This window comes from Cygnus olor, chromosome 2 (assembly GCF_009769625.2).
Source record: "Cygnus olor isolate bCygOlo1 chromosome 2, bCygOlo1.pri.v2, whole genome shotgun sequence".
NCBI classification, from domain to species: Eukaryota; Metazoa; Chordata; class Aves; order Anseriformes; family Anatidae; genus Cygnus; species Cygnus olor.
Genome location: NC_049170.1, coordinates 71,199,026 through 71,211,647, shown reverse-complemented (window position 1 = coordinate 71,211,647; position 12,622 = coordinate 71,199,026). Strand labels below are relative to the sequence as shown.

Below are 12,622 nucleotides of genomic sequence, written 5' to 3'. Positions count from 1 at the left end.
CCACTGCCCCAGTAATCCTAATGATGTCAATAGCGTACCCTTTTTCCATTTGTCTAGTCCAGCAGCTGTGACTACCTTCAGAGATGTCTTAACGTTGTTTTGCTGTCATTCAAACTTCAGGGTGCTATTGTCACCCATTTGACTTTCTAGGTTGTGCAGACCTCCTAGTTTTTTCTTTATGAAGCTAAAAAAGAGTTAAAGCAGGTCACACAGTTCACAGTGAACTGTTTGCATCTACTGCACCAATACACCTGGGTTATATTTTCTACTATGGGAAGAAAATGCATTTCCTCCTCCCCCCAAGATTGCTAGACTGTGTTTTTTTTTCTTTATAGCTAGCACCAGTAAGGCCTGGTGTTTCACTGTCTCAGTGCAGCACTGGGCTGTGCTCACTGTCCTACCTTCCGTAGCAAGGAGTAGTGCTCTTGGGCTCAAGTTGTGGTCCCTTCGCTAAGGGGAGATCTTTGCATGTTCAGTGAGTGGGCTGTGTTTGTTGACAGCCACTGAGCTGCCACATGTAAAGTTTGTCCATCATGCTATCAAGCATTAACCTCGGCTGCTGTAATTTATGACTGCCTTGTATTTTCATTGGCTTTTATAGATCAAAGTGTGTGCTGCTCCTGAATCAGTTACAAATCTGAAATATTTTGCCGATCAGATTTTAAAGATCACTCTGGAGATTATCAGCCTGAGTATATTTGTAGATGTTGTCTTTAGAACATATTGCTCAGTCAGTCAGATCAGATGATGTTTGCATATATTTGTAACACACAGCAAATACCCTTCTTTCTTCCTCTTTTTTTTTTCCGCCACACCTTTTACTTTATTTTATTTTGGTTTGGTTTGGTTTACTTTATTTTATTCTTGGAGTAGTGGACTTTATTGGTTTGATTTCCTTTTAGTAACATTAACCACATACTTTGACCAAGGAGCTGTGTAATTATAGTTATTTTTAGTATTGATTTTGGAGGAGTGATTTGCTGTGCATCTCTTCCATGGGAATAATTTCCAGTGTTTATAGTGCATTGGCTCTTCCATTGCAGTGACTTGCATTTTTGCTAGTTGACACTGCTGAATCAGCTGCACTTTCTGTTTCATTTTTAGCTGCAGACTTTCAAAAAAGTTATGCACTGCTTGTTTGAATATATATATATATTATTATTATGCTTGGTCCTGCTCACATCACAGTCAGATTTCTTTATTTTCCCATATATTTCCCACTCTTTGGGCTGTGACTTTGTAAGTAAAAATGAGCAATCTCTTATGTATTGTATTTCTTTCAGGTTGTGATCACTCTCCTTTTTTTTAAAAAAATAGTACCAGAGTTATTTAGTCTCCTTTCTCTGTGAAGGTAAATGATCTATAAATCACTTAGACTCAAGTACATGAATCAGTAGCCTCATTACTGGGCTTCAGCTCATTTAAATTAAGGATTGTGATTCAGAGGTTAGGGGAAAGTACTCATCTCAAAATATCCTATAAATCTATGTAATACTAGAATAAGTACTGAATGGATGACTTTCAGCATTTATTTCATTTCACCACTCTTGAAATAAAACAAGAAAGTCAGCATCCAGTTCCATATTATTTGATAACTGTAAAGAACCACGGAAATTTTTATGCTCAAACAAAATACCTGTTCAGAATTTGAAAAATAAATAAATAAAAGCATAATGGGCAAAATCATTAATTATAAATAGGCAGAGCTTCAGTTAATTGAATTTTTGCTAAGAACTTTTCCTGTCGGTGCTCTGACTTCCTGTTGCAGACTTAAAGAAACAACATGGGTATCCTAAAAAAACCCTGGTCTTTCTGTCCTACAGACAGACATGCTTTTCACTTATAGGTTGTTAAAATGATTTTTGGATGACTGTTTAGTGCCATAAGCAGTGGAGCATTGCATTGAGACTTTCTTTAAAACCTTTGACTCTTCCTGGTTATATTACATATCATAGAAAGTGGCAGTGTTGGTTTTTGTTTGCTTGTTTGCAAGGTAAATGTGACCTCAAACTTTCTAAGAACTGACTTCATAGGGTCACCACTCGGAAGGATTAAAATATCTTGTGGTGAAATTCAGTGACAAATTGTATGTGTTTAAGAAAAATAATCAGTAATTTTTGCCTTGTACATTTTATTTTCCATCATTTCACATTTTCTCAGGTACCTCTACTGGTTTGAGACAGCAGCCTGTATTTGGTCTCGTTCTGAGAGCCAAGAGTCATAAAAACTACCAATGGTCTCATGAAAGGCAGTTGTTATGGCGAATACAGACATTTCTGGGAAAGAGTAAAGAATACAAATAAAGACTAAAGGATTTCAAATGTTTGTGCAACAGTTTGGTAAATAAAAATGCACATCTCCAAATTTAAATACAGTCTGCAGCTTATAGGTTATAACAGTATGTTCATAATTATCTATGTGGTTCTTTACGTAAGAGGTGACATTTTGCCAGAAGAGGCAAATTACCTTCAAGAGCAATATACCTTTCTACAGGATGGTGGTTTCTGTAGTCTGGAAAGCTCAGAATTTAGAGTGATAGTTTTGATAGCAGATGGTGACAGGAAAGGTTTCTTTGCTCACTCTGCAGGTAAGAAACTTGTCTTAGTTTACAGGCTGACCAGAAGTACTAAATTTAGGGCTTTTCGTGGTTGCATGAAACTGCAGCTTTGCTCTTGCTTTTGCCAGTGGCAAATCATTTCTTCTATGTGAAGACTGTAGCAGGATGGCTTCCTTTTAGTGCACCTGTGAGGGAAGATGCATAATATAATTCTTAAATGATATTTTTCTTGGGGAAAGTCTTTGTATATTTGACAGTGTAATTTGCAGGGATGTGCACAGAGCACTAAAAGTGTGATTCAGATGATGCAGAAAATGAATTTCAGTGTGTCTGACATTATGTGTTAGTGTTTACAGTCCCTTAAAACTCCCAACCCTGATACCCAATTCTGTAATCCCACCTGTGTTTCAGAGACTTTGATAAATTCATGGATCAACATTGCAGATGTGGTGCATATCCAAACTAGCTTGGACTTTGTGGTCTATAAGTAATAAATAATAATTGGGGGTGGGGAAGAAGAGAAGTTACTACATATGAGTTGGTTAAAATCCTCTTTGAGCCACGTTCTTTGGTTATAGTTAGTGTAATAGGCTTTTGCCCACAAAATGTACTGGTCAGACTCTAGGATCAGGTTTATTTCTTTTTTGCCTAAGTTATGAAGAATTCAAATTTCATTGTCTGAGTCTGATGCTTTGAATTAATAACATGATTAAATCTAAGCGGTAATAATCTCCATATCTTTACCTTCTATTTAAGACTGTACAGAATTTGATATTTTTTTTATTTTAGTGTTTCCATGTTATTAAAGCTCAGGATAATAAGATCCCCTGAGATGGCATCTGTAAGTACATGGAAAATCCCTGCTTCCCTAGTATGCTGCTGTCTGGTCATGCCAGAGAACCAGGCTGTCAATATGAAATCATTAAGATAATTCTTTAGGCTGGTAGGAAGCACTGCAAAAGTATCAGGTTAATCTAAATCCTTAAATTTTTACAAAGACTGTTATGTTTGGTGAAGAGCAATTTAATTCCTGAGCATTAAGGATTCTTGCTGTCTCTTCTATTTCTTTTAGTCTTCTCATGGTAATGATGTGTGGCCTACAAGATGTAGAGTGTTTTAAAAGGGAAAAAAGAGGTTCTAACCGTTACTGTTGGAGAAAGTTTTCAACTCATGCATCTCATCAATGCTTTCTCATGACACATCTGAAAAGACATTTTGGACCTAGTTTCAGCATGTAAATAAATCATACAGATTGGTCCAGCTGGGAACTAAAGCTGTATTGTTTGCATTAAAGAATATAACTTAGTAATTTTCTGGTAATGTGCAATAATACATAACTAATTGTAGCAATCCCAAGGTTTATTTTTTTGACTTAAAATAAGGAAAGCAAAGGTCATAGCACCCTTTCACTATTTACAGGGGGTTTGCCCATTTCCAGTGTGAGCACTCATTAAATTCACTGGCAGGTGTTATATTTTCTCATAATTAAAGTGAAGTTGGTGTAATTCTGTTAGTTATTTGCTGTATAATCATTTGGATAGTTTACCATATTAGCTCTTTGCATGAAAGAGCTAATATGTCTTTGAAGCTCTACTTTGTGCTTTAATAAGAAACTGCATTTCACTTTTGAAGAAATGTGGGTATGTTTTGGGAACTTTATTTTTTTTTCTTTCTTCTAATGTCAGTTTATTCTTTTACAGTTGAGGCTGGTACTGTGATACTCTCATATGCTATTGCTGCTCAAACGAAAAAGCCCTTATCTGACAGCTCAACACTAAGTTCAGATTTATACATTTTATTTCTCCATATGTTATCTTCATTTTTTTCTGTCCTTTTGGTTTAGTTTTTCAATATAATCTCTGTAGTAAGGTTTTGTTTTTCAGTACTAATAGACTTCTCAGGTTTTTATTTGCTTGTTTTTTCTTCTCACTGTGTAACGCAGTTTTTCAGTTGCTGTGAGGTGAAAAGGTACAAGCAGCAGCAGCAGGATAGAATGAAACCTGCAGAAAGCATGTTGCTCCTTTTCATTTCTAGCTTACTTGAAATGATTTAAACAACAAGAATCTGTAAAACAACAAGGAACATTTAATGAGTGCCACAGGTTTCAGTGCATAAAAAAATCAGTGAAGTGTCTCCTGTTTTAGAAGCTCATTCCCTAAATCTACTTAAAGTTTCCTGAACAGAAGATACTTGGGCTTTATCTGGTGATTGCTGTTCTACAGCCCCCTTTATTTGCCAGTTAATTTTAGTGCAAAGTCCTACAAACGTATCGTCACTTTAATTCTTTGGTATTCAGTCTTTAAAATGTTTAGATTTCTCTAGGGTGTCAGTATTTGTGGTTGCTTTGGGGATTATATTTGTTTTTACCTCTTTGCTGCAAATGTTGTTAGATTTTAACTTGTGAAACAGGTTAACAACTAAAAGACAAATAGTTTAAATTATAGAGGGGATTTATTTTCTTTGTGTATCTCTCTCAAAACACTGTACAGTTCTATAAACCAGAGGAATTCCATAGACAAACATTCTGGTTGACCAAATCTGTTTGCCTGAAATATCCACAGTTTTGTGGATTAATTTTATTCCATTTATTACAAGCACTACAGAGGTAATAGTTCATCTGTTATTCTCCACTGCTGTAGTGGTTAGGAGTGTCATAATGGTGATGATACCTTAACATTCATGTTCTTGGTCTCTCATCTCCAATGGTTAGGTTTGGCTAGTATGTTCCTAGTCACACTGCACTTTTTTGCTCTAAAGCTCATGTTTGTGTTTATGTACTGCTCTTAAATGTTCTTTTTGAAATTATTTTGTTTATTGATTGATGCCAGGTGAAACTTAAGCACTTGGAACTTGCAATAAGGACATGGATAATTGCTCTGATGACTGATTTTCATAATCTCTGTCAGGTGGGGTCTAAATGCACATATTCAGAGAAATGTCCATGTGCTTCTGATTGTTTACACAAAATTATATTTCACTTGTTGTTTTGTAGCAATACTTACTAATATGTACTTTGCCATATTTTGTAAGAGAAAATAGGTCTTAATGTGGTCACATTGTTAAATATTAACCAAGAAGTGAGTCTTTGCCAAGTGATAACAAAAGCATTTTTTGAAATATAGGTTAGAGATAAAATGAAATAAGCCAATGTTAGATTATTTTAATGAAGTTTAATGCTAAAATCCACATGGTTAAAGAATCAATTACACTGGTAAAAAGTTACAAAAAACAAATTAAACAATAGTTGATTTTCTTGAATCATAAATGCAGCTTTGCTAAGCAGATGAGAAGGAAGAACTTTCAGTGCTGATTAACCTCTTTTACTGTGACAGACAAAGGAACATCCTTTCCAGGAAGAAAATTAATTATTAAAAAACAAAAGTTTACAGAGTTTTTAGTGTGTGTATATATTCACACAGACCAAATTTCAGTGGACAGACATATTTAATGGAGAGAATTCCATTGAAAATGTTACATGGTGTATGTCATATTTGTGGGGGTTGGAATTACTTTAAGGCATTTTACAGAATCACAGAATCATCTAGGTTGGAAGAGACCTCCAAGATCACCTAATCCAACCTCTGACCTAACACTAACAAGTCCTCCACTAAACCATATCTCTAAGTTCAACATCTAAACGTCTCTTAAAGACCTCCAGGGATGGTAACTTAACCACTTCCCTGGGCAGCCCATTCCAATGCCTAACAACCCTTTCAGTAAAGAAGTTCTTCCTAATATCCAACCTAAACCTCCCCTTCTGCAACTTTAGCCCATTCCCCCTCATCCTGTCACCTGTCACGAGGTAGACCAACCCCTACCTCGCTACAGCCTCCTTTATGGTACCTGTAGAGTGCAATAAGGTCACCCCTGAGCCTCCTCTTCTCCAGGCTGAACAACCCCAGCTCCCTCAGCTGCTCCCCATAAGACTTGTTCTCCAGACCCCTCACCAGCTTTGTTGCCCTTCTCTGGACTCTCTCGAGCACCTCCATGTCCTTCTTGTAGCGAGGGGCCCAAAACTGAACACAGTACTTGAGGTGTGGCCTCACCAGAGCCGAGTACAGGGAGACAATCACTTCCCTAGACCTGCTGGCCACACTGCTTCTTATACAAGCCAGGATGCTGTTGGCCTTCTTGGCCACCTGAGCACACTGCTGGCTCATATTCAGCTGACTATCAACCAGTATTCCCAGGTCCTTCTCTGCCAGGCAGCTTTCCAACCACTCATCTCCCAGCCTGTAGCACTGCTTGGGGTTGTTGTGCCCCAGGTGCAGGACCCGGCACTTGGCCTTGTTGAACTTCATACAGTTGGCCTCAGCCCATAGGTCCAGCCTATCCAGATCCTCCTGCAGAGCCTTCCTGCCCTCGAGCAGATCAACACACGCACCTAACTTGGTGTCGTCTGCAAACTTACTGAGGGTGCACTCGATCCCCTCATCCAGATCATCGATAAAGATATTAAAGAGGACTGGCCCCAGTACTGAGCCCTGGGGGACTCCACTAGTGACCGGCCTCCAACTGGATTTAACTCCATTCACCACAACTCTTTGGGCCCAGCTATCCAGCCAGTTTTTAACCCAACAAAGCGTATGCCAGTCCAAGCCACGAGCAGCCAGTTTCTCGAGGAGAATGTTGTGGGAAACGGTGTCAAAAGCCTTACTGAAGTCAAGGTAGATCACATCCACAGCCTTTCCCTCATCCACTAAGCGCATCACTTTGTCATAGAAGGAGATCAGGTTCGTCAAGCAGGACCTGTCTTTCATAAACCCATGCTGACTGGGCCTGATCGCCTGCTTCCCCTGCAAGTGCCGCGTGATGACACTCAAGATAATCTGCTCCATGAGCTTCCCTGGCACTGAGGTCAAACTAACAGGCCTATAGTTCATCCTTCTTGTAGATGGGTGTCACGTTTACTAGCCGCCAGTCGACTGGGACCTCCCCGGATAGCCAGGACTGCCGATAAATGATGGAAAGTGGCTTGGCCAGCTCCTCTGCCAGTTCTCTCAGTACCCTCGGGTGGGTCCCATCCAGCCCCATCGACTTGCATACATCCGTTACTTGCACTATTTAAGCTTTGGGACAGCGATGAAACTTTGGCTTGAGCTTTTAGCCTCTTGGGAAAAGGAGGAGCAAAAACTTTGGCACCTTCACCTGTTATGGAAGCTTAAACATAGTGCCTTCTTCATCCAGAATAATAAATTTGATCTGCAGAGGAAAAAGTTAATAGCAGAAAGTTTTGTAATGAATATTGGGCTTACATCAGGGGGAATTATATGAAAGAAATGTATAGGATGTCAAGAATTCTCTTAAGACATGAGTGCAATAGGTTGCTCAGAGGTTTGCTTTCCAAATATCTCAATAGTGGAAGTAGGAGAGCGATCATCTGCCACTTACACAAACTTTTGTGCAATGATGTCCAATTTAATAGAGCTTTGTCCTTTGTGTCAGAGATGTGCCTTTTGCTACCTTAAGACTTTTGGTGTTTTTTTGGGGGGTTGTTTTTGAGAGGAGTATTTTTGTAACTTGCTCCTTTTGTGCTGGGAGGGTGTGAGGGCTGTGCCTGCAGGAGCAGGGACAGCCAAATCTGTGCCTGAGCAGGCCAGGTTTGGAAGGGGCTGCTCACCAGATTACAACCAGCTGTGGCTGTCTCTGCTGGCATGCAGCTGAGGGCTCCTCCTGCTGAAACTCCTTTTCCTCCCTCCCTTCCTTCTTGACAAATTTCATCAGCCTTTGCTATCTTTCTGCAGCTAATGCTTTGCTTCACTGCGGGCGGGTGATTCTCTGCTCTTGCCATGTCCTTTCCACATCTGCGTGGCAGGGAGCCTGCCTTCTGCTGGACAGCCCTAGGGCAGCAGCTGGCCCAAGGTATAGCCGGTGTGGAGGTCTCTCCTGCAACTCATTCAGCTTCTGAATTCTGGTTTTGCTTGCAAGGACCTTTCCCTGGTAAAGCATTGCTCAGTTTATTGCACTGCAGAAGGTCATACCAGGGAATAACTCCTACAGTAGGCTATAAACTCCCTTGGGCAGTCCAAAGGGTATTGCACAAAATATATCCAATAATAGCACCCATATTTAATTTAGATAGTATTTTGGTTTGTGTTGAAACCAAGGAGATTAGCAGTTTCCCCTGATGAATGAGTGGTCATGCTCCTTACCCTTGGAGGAAAGGGAATTGTCAGTTCTAATCTGATCATTTAGAAGTTTCCTCTTACCACAGGCTATTTTTCTCATCATTATTTTGTGACTCTTATAAGGTTATCGTTTATTGTAACCAGTCACAGAGTCTAGTTTACTGTATTTGGAAGTATTTTACAAATAATGCATAAAATGGGAGCAATTTTCACCTCAGTGAGGTCACTGCAGAAACGGTGGGTTCAGAGTGGAGAATGCAATCCGTAGGAACATTCTTACAAAAACCTTACATAGCACAAGACTCCAAATTTCGTGGCAGAGGTACAGATACATAATAGATTTGTGGTTGTGGCTTTGCAGACAAATACTCAAGGCATGTCCACAGAAGAGGATTTTTTCCCCCTGGGGTTCATTCAAGGACAGGCAGAGTTTCCCATCGAGACCGAAAGCAGCAGTTAGCTGAGAATCCAATTGTTTTTGTGGGTTTGCTAATCCGCATGTGATACCATCAGTCCAGGTAGCTTTTCTTTATCCAGCTTGTTGAAAAGTAACTGCCTTGTAGGTCAAGACAAAACGGCAGAATCTCTACATAATGTGGTCATGTATGCATCACAGGAAATAGGGCTGGAAGAGACCTTTGTCATCTAAATCTATCTTCCCCCTGCACTGCTCTGCAGATGCTGTTATTGATTTAATCAAATGGTTCACACGCGCAGGAGAATGGGCACTTGGAAACAGCTGTGGCTCTGTGGTTAAAGAATGGACCAGCAAGCAAAAAGAGGCCAGTAGTTTTTATCTCACTGAGCACAGATGAAAGGAAGGAGCAAGGAACTGTGAAATGGAGGTAGGTTCTCTCTGAGGCTCCTCTGGTGGAGCAAAAGGTGTTTTAGGTAGCGCCATAAATCAGAATGCCGCTTGCTTTTGTAGATGTGCTTGAGACATCAGAAGTTGTGACAAAGCTAGCTAGTCAAGGGTGTAGGGAAACAGTTTTAGTGAGGGAAATCTTCAGTTAAAATGATGTTTAGTAAAAATAATTTATGTCTCTGGAGATGCATCACTTTTTGTGGAACTGTTTGCTTGTGATGACTGCAAATGGGGGGAGGGGGGGGTTGGTTTTGCTTTGAGTCCAGTTTGAATTTGCCTGTTGTTAAAGTGTTTAGTTGCATCAGAACAGTAAAAAACACCTCTCAGACCTCTGATAATGCAGAATTGCAACACAGGGCAGTGTTCATATGTTATTTTATGTGGTTGTATGCTCACTATTTTGCATATGGGTACAGGTTATTTGTCTGGTTGTGTCGTGTGCCTGTATAGGGGAGCCAGCATTATCTTGCTTGTGATCCTGTGTGAGACAAAATCTCTGGGTTTTATAGTGGTATCCTGACTGAGGGGGCTGTGGACCTGAGACTTGGGGTGGGCTGGTTGTTCTCTGGTGCTTTTGGAAGGAAAGTAACTTTAAGAAGTTGATATTTCCAATTGCCTTCTGACCACTGAGATGTAATGTTTTTAAGCTGCCAGAACAGTACAATCACTATCAGACCCTATTGGAAGAGTGACCTTGAAATAGTCTGAATTCAAGCTATTGGTTTCTCTTCACCATGTAAAGGAAACATCCTTCTAATCTTAGAATTTAAATATAAATCACTTCTGGCTTTCAGCTATACATATGTGGGACTGAAGTTATGATTAATTTTATATCAGTCTTGAGGATATAGCATTGGGTTTATTCTGCTTTACTCTTAGCCTCCCTGAAGGAGAATTTACTGAGCTAGATGCTGTGTTAGTATCTGCAAACTCTATTATGTTTCTCATTTTTCTTTCCTACACACAACATGAATAATATGCATTCAGGATCATAGAGCAAAAGAAATAAATACTAACTATTCATAGTAATAAGTGCTATAATTATTTTACTCTTGAATGGATAGGCAACATTTTTTTTTTAACAATAGAGATTGTAGCAAAAGCAGAGTTTAGAAAAGGGAAGAAAAGAATCCTATTTGCAAATGAGTTCGATATATTAAATACGCATCTGACTTTGCTTAGAAGCAACATTTTTATTTTAATTCAGAGCAGTTTAAAGAATGTTACGTAGAAGGAGTAAATCTGAAAACAAAAGAAGAATCTGTTTAGGTTTTTTGTTGTGTCTCTATTTCACCCTCTTGAGCCAAAATCCACTCCTGCTCTTGATTGCTTCCTATTTAATGGTGGTCATCACATTTATTTTTCATTGAGTCAGGATGAAGATTATATGTTACAGGGAATGCCTATAAACCAGATGAAAAGGAAGGGGAAAGGCGTATTTTTTTTTTTCAGACAGACAAAAAGAAAGGGAAAAGGGTTGCTTGCTTCCTGTCTGCACAGAGTGTGAGGCACAGCAAAAGACTTGTCTTAGGAATGAGGGGCCCTGGGAAAACCAGCGTGGCACTGTGCAAGTCTCTTTGAAAACAGGACTGTGTCATGGGCTGGTAATGATGGGCAACATGTCAGGGCACATAGAAGAAATGTCTTTTGACATGAAGACTGCAATTTACTGCAGCTGTTAGTTTAGGGGAAAAAAATATCCAGTTTTCCCAGCATCCTTAGAGGTTCTGTCAGTTCCACTGTTTTCTGTATCCTCTAAAGTCAGCAACTAAACAATCCCAAACTGGCTTTTTGAGTATGTTAATATAATTCTCAGAGATGTCAGACCATTCTCTTTACAACCCTTTCCAAAGTAATTATATGATTAAGTAATAGGAATATTTTCCTAATGATAAGCTGCTGAAATGAAACAGTTCAGGACCTTCTACCCTTCATCTAAATTCAGCTGTGCTTAGAGGAGCATTTGGAGAGTCTGCTTTATGAAGCCACTTTGAGCATTTGTCTCCTTTCCTCTTTCATCCAATTTGCTCTAGAATTTATTATAGGCAAAACTCATGCTGTAGAGGCAGTCCTGGACCTAGTAGGCAGTGAAATCCCTGTTTGTGAAGAGGAAGAGATGAATGGTCATGCTTTTCTGACTGTCCCGGTTCATGCTTCACTCCACTGCAGATTGTGGTGATCTCAGCAGATGCATGGCTTTATCTCTAATCTCATCATCTAGCTCGTGTCTCAGCAGGACATCTTGTCCACTTCTAATGTCGTTTTCTTCTCTATGACACCTTTTCTTGTTTCCTTGCTCTCTGGCAAAACATTAATAAACTACTAATTGTTGTCATCAATGAGATGTGCTGTATTTCTCTACCAGATATCTGCTGCAATTTTCTCATGATTTTTCTGTTTGGGAATGTTTGAAGTGCTTTCATGACTGGATGTTTTCTACAGTATCAGTAAACTAGTCCACAGATCCATTCTAAACGATAATTCACCTTATGCTTGCAGAAGTCATTCATAGTCTCAGTTTTCGTTGTAGACATGTGATTGAAATATTAACAGTTTACATTCAAAACAGGTGTTTTTTTTAATGCTCTAAACTGTAGAGCATGAAAGAGTATGTCGCACTACAATGACTACTACTATTCCCTAGTGATTTCAGTTCTGCCATCTTTCTGTGCAGACAGATCAGTGGTTCATTGAAGTTTATTTTCAGTAAACTCAATCTCATAATTAAATGGTTTGCATGAGAAAATACATACCCTTTTCTACAGTTGTTTCTGCCAGTCAGTATATATTTTTTTTAAACCTGCAGAGAAATGCGTTGCTGTTCTCTAGATGTGCTTTTCAAGCTTTTTTTTCAGTTATCCCATCATCTCTTTCCTCCTCCCCCTTCCCTCCTGTCCTGCTTGGTCAGCAGTAACACTTGGGCAGCCTGATGAGGCAGCTGAAGGAACTGACCAAGCTGAAAGTTATCCCAATGCACCCTGCAAAAATGTTTGGCTTGTTCCTGTTGTTAAAATAATTTTTGCCAGGGTGTTGTTGTTGTTTTTGGCATATCTTCATTTGTTTATGTCAGTT

At 39.3% G+C, this 12,622-nt stretch overlaps 1 protein-coding gene across 2 annotated transcripts in view; it reads left to right on the top strand.

The window, feature by feature from the left end:
• The window catches only part of CDYL (chromodomain Y like), a 105,881-nt gene that overhangs the window by 68,959 nt on the left and 24,300 nt on the right, over window positions 1-12,622 (top strand). The window contains exon 1 of one of the 2 annotated variants that reach the window (XM_040549908.1): window positions 9,510-9,530. The exons of the other annotated variant lie outside the window; for it this stretch is intronic. The gene's annotated coding sequence lies outside the window, so the exon portion shown is untranslated. Of the gene's footprint in view, window positions 1-9,509; window positions 9,531-12,622 lie in introns of those variants that run through there. 2 annotated transcript variants of the gene reach the window in all.